Here is a 6,068-nt window from a genome sequence, read left to right as displayed (position 1 = left end):
GTCTTGGTCCATCAAACCCTCCCTGCCTCTCCCCTTCCCCCTTAAATCTTCCACCAATGTCCCCATGCTCCCAATTTGCTCAGAAGTTCTTGTCTTTTTCTACTTTCCACTTCCCATGTAGATTATCTATGTAAGTATCTCATACTATCTGCATTGTTATCTAAGTTCTCTGGGATTGTGGTTTGTAGGCTGGCTTTCTTTGCTTTATGTTTTAAAGCCACCTATGAGTGAGTACATATGATAATGCCCCTCGATCAAAGAATGGATAAGAAAAATGTGGTACATTTCATAATGGAGTAGTATACAGCAGAAAAAAATAATGACAGCTTGAATTTTACAGGAAAATGGATGGAGCTAGAAAACATTATTTTGAGTGAGGTAACCCAGAAATCATAACTTTAAAGTATATATGTTGGTTTAGCTTAACAGTTGTGATGGTGAACCAGGAAGCCAGCCACTGAAGAAGTCTTGCAGTCTTCCTTGCCAAGGCTAAGTCAAGAACACTTGTCTTAAAGGAGTTGTAACCAGTAAACATAGCCCATCTTGGGAAAAAAAATGCAGCTAAACTTTGTTTTTTAGTGTCTAGAATTCTTCTCTAAGCTTTCTCGGGTTTTACGTAGATATAGTCAACCACATTGGCATGTCAGTTTATTGGGGGACTCAATGTTAGTTTGTTCCTGGCTACTTAGCCCCAAAATAATCACACAGGAATCATATTATTTGCAATACTGTTTGTCCAATAGCTTAAGCATATTTCTAGCTTGCTCTTATATCCTAAACTAATTCATCTCCATTAATCTATGCATCACCACGAGGTCATGGCTTACCAACAAAGTTTCAGCTGGCAGGCCCCAGCGGAGGGTCTGTCCTCTGTGGTGGCTACATGGTTTCTCTCTGACTCCACCTACCTTTTCTCTATATCTCTTTTAGCCTGGCTTTACTCTTTACATTGGCTGAAATCAGCTTCTTTATTAACCAATGGCAATAAAACATATTCACAGCATGCATCACCTCCCACATCAAATAACGAGCTTCAGTACTTCTTCTTTTAAGAGCCCCACCCTTGGTCGGTGAGGCAGCGGTGGCTCGGCAGGCGGGTTGAAGCTTCAGGGGCCAGCCGCCGCCATGATCCTACTGGAGGTGAACAACCGCATCATCGAGGAGACGCTCGCTCTCAAGTTCGAGAACGCGGCTGCCGGAAACAAACCAGAAGCTGTAGAAGTAACATTTGCAGATTTTGATGGTGTCCTTTATCATATTTCAAATCCTAATGGAGACAAAACAAAAGCGATGGTCAGTATTTCTTTGAAATTCTACAAGGAACTTCAGGCATATGGTGCTGATGAGTTATTAAAGAGAGTATACGGGAGTTTCTTGGTAAACCCAGAATCAGGATACAATGTTTCTTTGCTATATGACCTTGAAAATCTGCCTGCATCCAAGGATTCTATTGTACATCAGACTGGCATGTTGAAGCGAAATTGCTTTGCCTCTGGCTTTGAGAAATACTTCCAGTTCCAAGAAGAGGGCAAGGAAGGAGAGAACAGAGCGGTTATCCATTACCGGGACTATGAGACCATGTATGTTGAATCTAAAAAAGACAGAGTCACAGTAGTCTTCAGCATGGTGTTTAAGGATGACGACGACGTGGTCATTGGAAAGGTCTTCATGCAGGAGTTCAAATAAGGACGAAGAGCCAGTCACACAGCCCCCCAGGTCCTTTTTAGCCACAAAGAACCTCCTCTAGAACTGAAAGACACAGATGCTGCCATGGGTGACAACATTGGCTACATCACCATCGTGCTCTTCCCTCGCCACACCAATGCCACTGCTCGAGACAACACCATCAACCTGATCCACACGTTCCGAGACTATCTGCACTACCACATCAAGTGCTCTAAGGTCTATATTCATACACGAATGCGAGCAAAAACATCTGACTTCCTTAAGGTGCTCAACCGTGCGCGCCCAGATGCCAAGAAAAAAGAAATGAAAACAATCACGGGGAAGACATTTTCGTCCCGCTAATGCTTGGGAACTGAGGAGGAAGCTCTGTTGACGGAAGGCTGGACCGCTTGCTACTGGATAATCGTAGCCCTTCATATTGCTCCTCTCCAGGTTCTTAAGGGATTCTCCGTTTGGGTTCCATTTTGTACGTGTTTGGCAAATAACCTGCAGAAACAAGCTGTGCTTGCAAGGACTTCATAGTTCCCAAGAATTTAAGAAAAGAAAAAAATTTCCACTTGATCAACTTAATTCCCTTCTTTTATTTTTTCCTCCCTCACTCCCCTTCCTTTTCCCCTTTTCCAAGCTGTTTGCTTTGCAATGTGTTACTGGTAATGAGTTGCAGATAATGCAATCTTAACTTGTTTTCTTCTAAGTATTTGAGTTCAAAACTCCTGTATCTAAAGAAATACGGTTGGGGTCATTAATAAAGAAAATCTTTCTATCTTAAAAAAAAAAAGAGTCCCACCCTTGGATGCAGTTGCACTACAGAACCAAGGAAGGTAAACCAGGACTAAGCCCAGGCTTCAGCAGCTTTGCCCACTCTGGCTGGCTCTTCTAGAATCCTGCCATATCAAAGTGGTGGAGGACAGCTTGTTGCAAAATGAGAGATATCCAAAATAAAAAATGTGTTATCTTTCATGTAGACACCCTGGACTTGCATGTGCTGGCCTAGTGGCTCAAGCAGAGTCATTGATGAGCCATAGTAACACTAAAAGTCACACTCAGCTCAAGCAATTTCAAGTTGCCAAGCTCCAGTCTCTTGGATGCTGTGTTGAGGCATAACACATCACAATCCAACAGACATATTTGCCCATGCTTAAAGCTGCTATCAAGTTTCAAGTAAAAAGAAACAAATTTGAGAACAAAGATTTTAATGTCTGTAGAAGTCAGGGCAATTAAAAATTTGAGTAAAATAGCCAGTCTTTGTTCAACCTGCTTTGATCTAGTTAGCTTATATTCTTTTAGAAATTTTTCTTATTTTGCCTATTTTTATATTTATTTACTTTCATTGTGTATATTAGGGTATATAACATGACTTGATAAAATTATAAATGAGGAACTTCTTTGCATATTGGTGCAAATGACACACTTATGACTCCATGGTTATCTTTTCTGTAAGAGTTTTTTGCTGTGGGACAATGATCATGTACCCTGTAAAGATTTATCAGTTGTATTTTAATAAAACACTGATTGGCCAGTAGCCAGGCAGGAAGTATCGGCAGGGTGACCAGGCAGGAAGTATAGGTGGGGGCGACAAGATCAGGAGAATTCTGAGGAGAGGAAAGAGTCAGTCTGCAGTCAACACAGAGAAAGCCCGACACAGAGCAAGCAAGATGAGAATGTCTCACTGAAAGGTACCAAGCCACGTGGCTAACACAGACAAGAATTATGAGCTAATACATGTTATGAGTTAATAAGAAGCCTGAGATAATAGACCAATCAGCTTATAATTAATGTAGGTCTCTATGTATTTCTGTGGGACTGAACGACTGCAGGACCAGGCAGGAGAGAAACTGTGGTCAACAGTTTTATTACATTGTTTTGATAACTACAGCTTTGAAATGTAGTTTGAAATTGGGAACTATGAAGCTTCAGTTTTGTCTACCTTTCTCAAGCTTGAGCTATTCTGTGTCTTTTGAAGATCCATATGAGTTTTGCGTATTTTTCTTCTATTTCTGTGTAAAACACCATTAGAATTGTGAGGATTTAGTCTATTACTACTTCTGTGTTTATGGAGCCTTAAGAGTACCACTTCCTCTAATCCATACACACGAGACATGTTGCAGTACTTCTATATTCTTCTGTTTTCTTCAGTGCTTTGAGACTTTCATTGTATTTCTTTACTTCCTTAGTTACATTTATCCCTGGGTGATTCTTTGGAGTTATACATGGAATCATTTTCCTGATTAACACAAATTTTACTTGAATAATTAAAAGAAAACAAAAATGAAAGGCCAGGATTTGGACATGTAATTAATAGACTGCCAACTTTAGTGAACTAATACAAAACAAATGCATTTCTTAATAAAAACACTATTTAAGTTTCCAATTTTATGCAATAAATATGTGTATAACCCAAGTCACCCCTCCATAATGTAATTTTTAAAAAGACTGTCAAATATACACTAAAAAAGCGTCATAGCTCAATTATTAAGTTGAAATTTCACACAACGTTTTTCATTTATTCATGGTCGTAATACTAACAGACTGCCATCACTAGTATTTAAATATTTACAGTTCCCAAAATGCAATATCTTTGGCTGTTTGCTTGACTTATGACCTGGAAGCTTATAAGAATTGTGTTTATTTTCTTCTCAGTTCTTTAGTAAGATCATGTATTAACTCAGTCTAAACATGTTTTAATTCAAGGAAGTTATAACAAATCTCTCTCTCTCTCTCTCCCTCTCTCTCTCTCTCTCTCTCTCTCTCTCTCTCACACACACACACACACACACACACTCACAAATGAGTAATAGTTTAAATATGTTGGATAGTCAAAGAGAAAGAAGATGCATTATAGATGTACATGTGTGAATGTCTGTGCAATAAAAAATTAGTTGTGTGCATCTCAAAATGGCCTTATGTTGGCATTAAATCAAATGTCTCATGTCGGTCTTTACACAGAGAACCAGTCAGATACTGAGGATAACAGACATGTTAACTATAATATTTCATCGAAGGAATCAGTAAGGCACACATGACTGAAAATCATAACAAAAGACACATAACTCAGAGGACTAAAACAAATTTAAGGAAGGAAAACCAAAGACAAATTAATGAAAACTGGAAGGTAGTACTTGTTCCAAAGAAAAATATAATGTAACAAAGGAGACCATGAACTTTTTAAAAATTTATTTCTGGTTTTGGTTTTTTTTTTTTTTTTTTTTTTTTTTGAGACAGGGTTTCTCTGTGTAGCAGCCCTGGCTGTCTTGGAACTCACTTTGTCGACTGGGTTGGCCTCAAACTCAGAGATCTGCCTGCCTCCTTTTCCTGAGTGCTGGGATTTAGCTGTTCTTATATGTCCAGTTTGAAGGTGCTATTCCTAGAGAAAGCCTATAGCAGGGTGAGAGTGGAAACAAACAAATTCAAAGCTGTCAAGTTGACTGTCTGCTGCCTAGAGTCAAAGTCAATGTAATGAATATACATCAATAAGAATGAAATACAGAGAAATGTAAGGTTTAAATTGATTTTGTTTTGGCCTTGGTTGTGACCATCTATATTGTCTAAGTTTGATAAACCAGGAAAATGTAGAAGAAGCAACTGTGTTGAAATTAACCAAGTGTCCAAACCACAGTATCTGCCCCAGGGAATTGCCTCATAAAACTGTTGATGACTTCAGGAAGATGGCTTAGCTGCAATTGGTCACAGTTTGCAGGCCACCTTTAAGAACTCCTAGCTAGCATTTGAGGTCAGTGATGTCCTCTGATTACAAAAGAATCCAGCTAGCTATATTGAGAAGCAGGATTAAATATATTTTGCTAATTTGTTTTAACTGAGAGAGCAGGAAAAGAAAGGAATAATGGCTTGGAAAAAATGAAAGTATAAGAGAAAAAACATTTTAAAACAAATATCTTAATATAATTATGGATATAATAAAATTCTTTAGTGAGAAGAAACAGTGGGATTATTGGTAGGACCAAGGAAAAAGTCAATGGAATGGAATAAAGGCCAACTGGTTGATTCCAGTTGATCCTACTCTTTAGTGACAGTGTGATGATTTATATCACATGATGTATACATTCCAAGGATACAATTATTTTGACACTAACATTGTGTTTTATCTTTGATCATCTACTCAGTTCTTATTGAAATATTAGTGAGTCATTAAGTAGACCATATTCTAGGTACTATAGTCATAAAAACCTAAAAATTCTGGCAGTATCATTTCTCTGCTCCCATTTTATCAAATCTGTTCCCTTTCCCACCTATTTATTTATTTAATATCCCAGCTGGAGTTTCCTCTCCCTTCTTGCCTCCCAGTCCCTCCCCCTCCATCTCTGCTCCCATTTCATAGTTTACTCCTCTGTTTCTGTTTAGGAAAGGGCAGGTCTCCCAAGAGG

The 6,068-nt window shown here is 38.6% G+C and overlaps 1 pseudogene; it reads left to right on the top strand.

Moving 5' to 3' along the window:
- The first annotated feature begins 1,078 nt into the window (after positions 1-1,078).
- On the top strand, positions 1,079-2,464 carry LOC125415202 (actin-related protein 2/3 complex subunit 2 pseudogene; annotated as a pseudogene).
- The last annotated feature ends 3,604 nt before the right edge of the window (positions 2,465-6,068 follow it).

The sequence above is a fragment of the Myodes glareolus genome, chromosome 19 (genome assembly GCF_982192425.1).
Source record: "Myodes glareolus chromosome 19, mMyoGla1.1, whole genome shotgun sequence".
In the NCBI taxonomy this organism is placed as follows: Eukaryota; Metazoa; Chordata; class Mammalia; order Rodentia; family Cricetidae; genus Myodes; species Myodes glareolus.
Note: the sequence above shows the minus strand (reverse complement) of the source record. Positions and strands in the feature narration are given on the sequence as shown.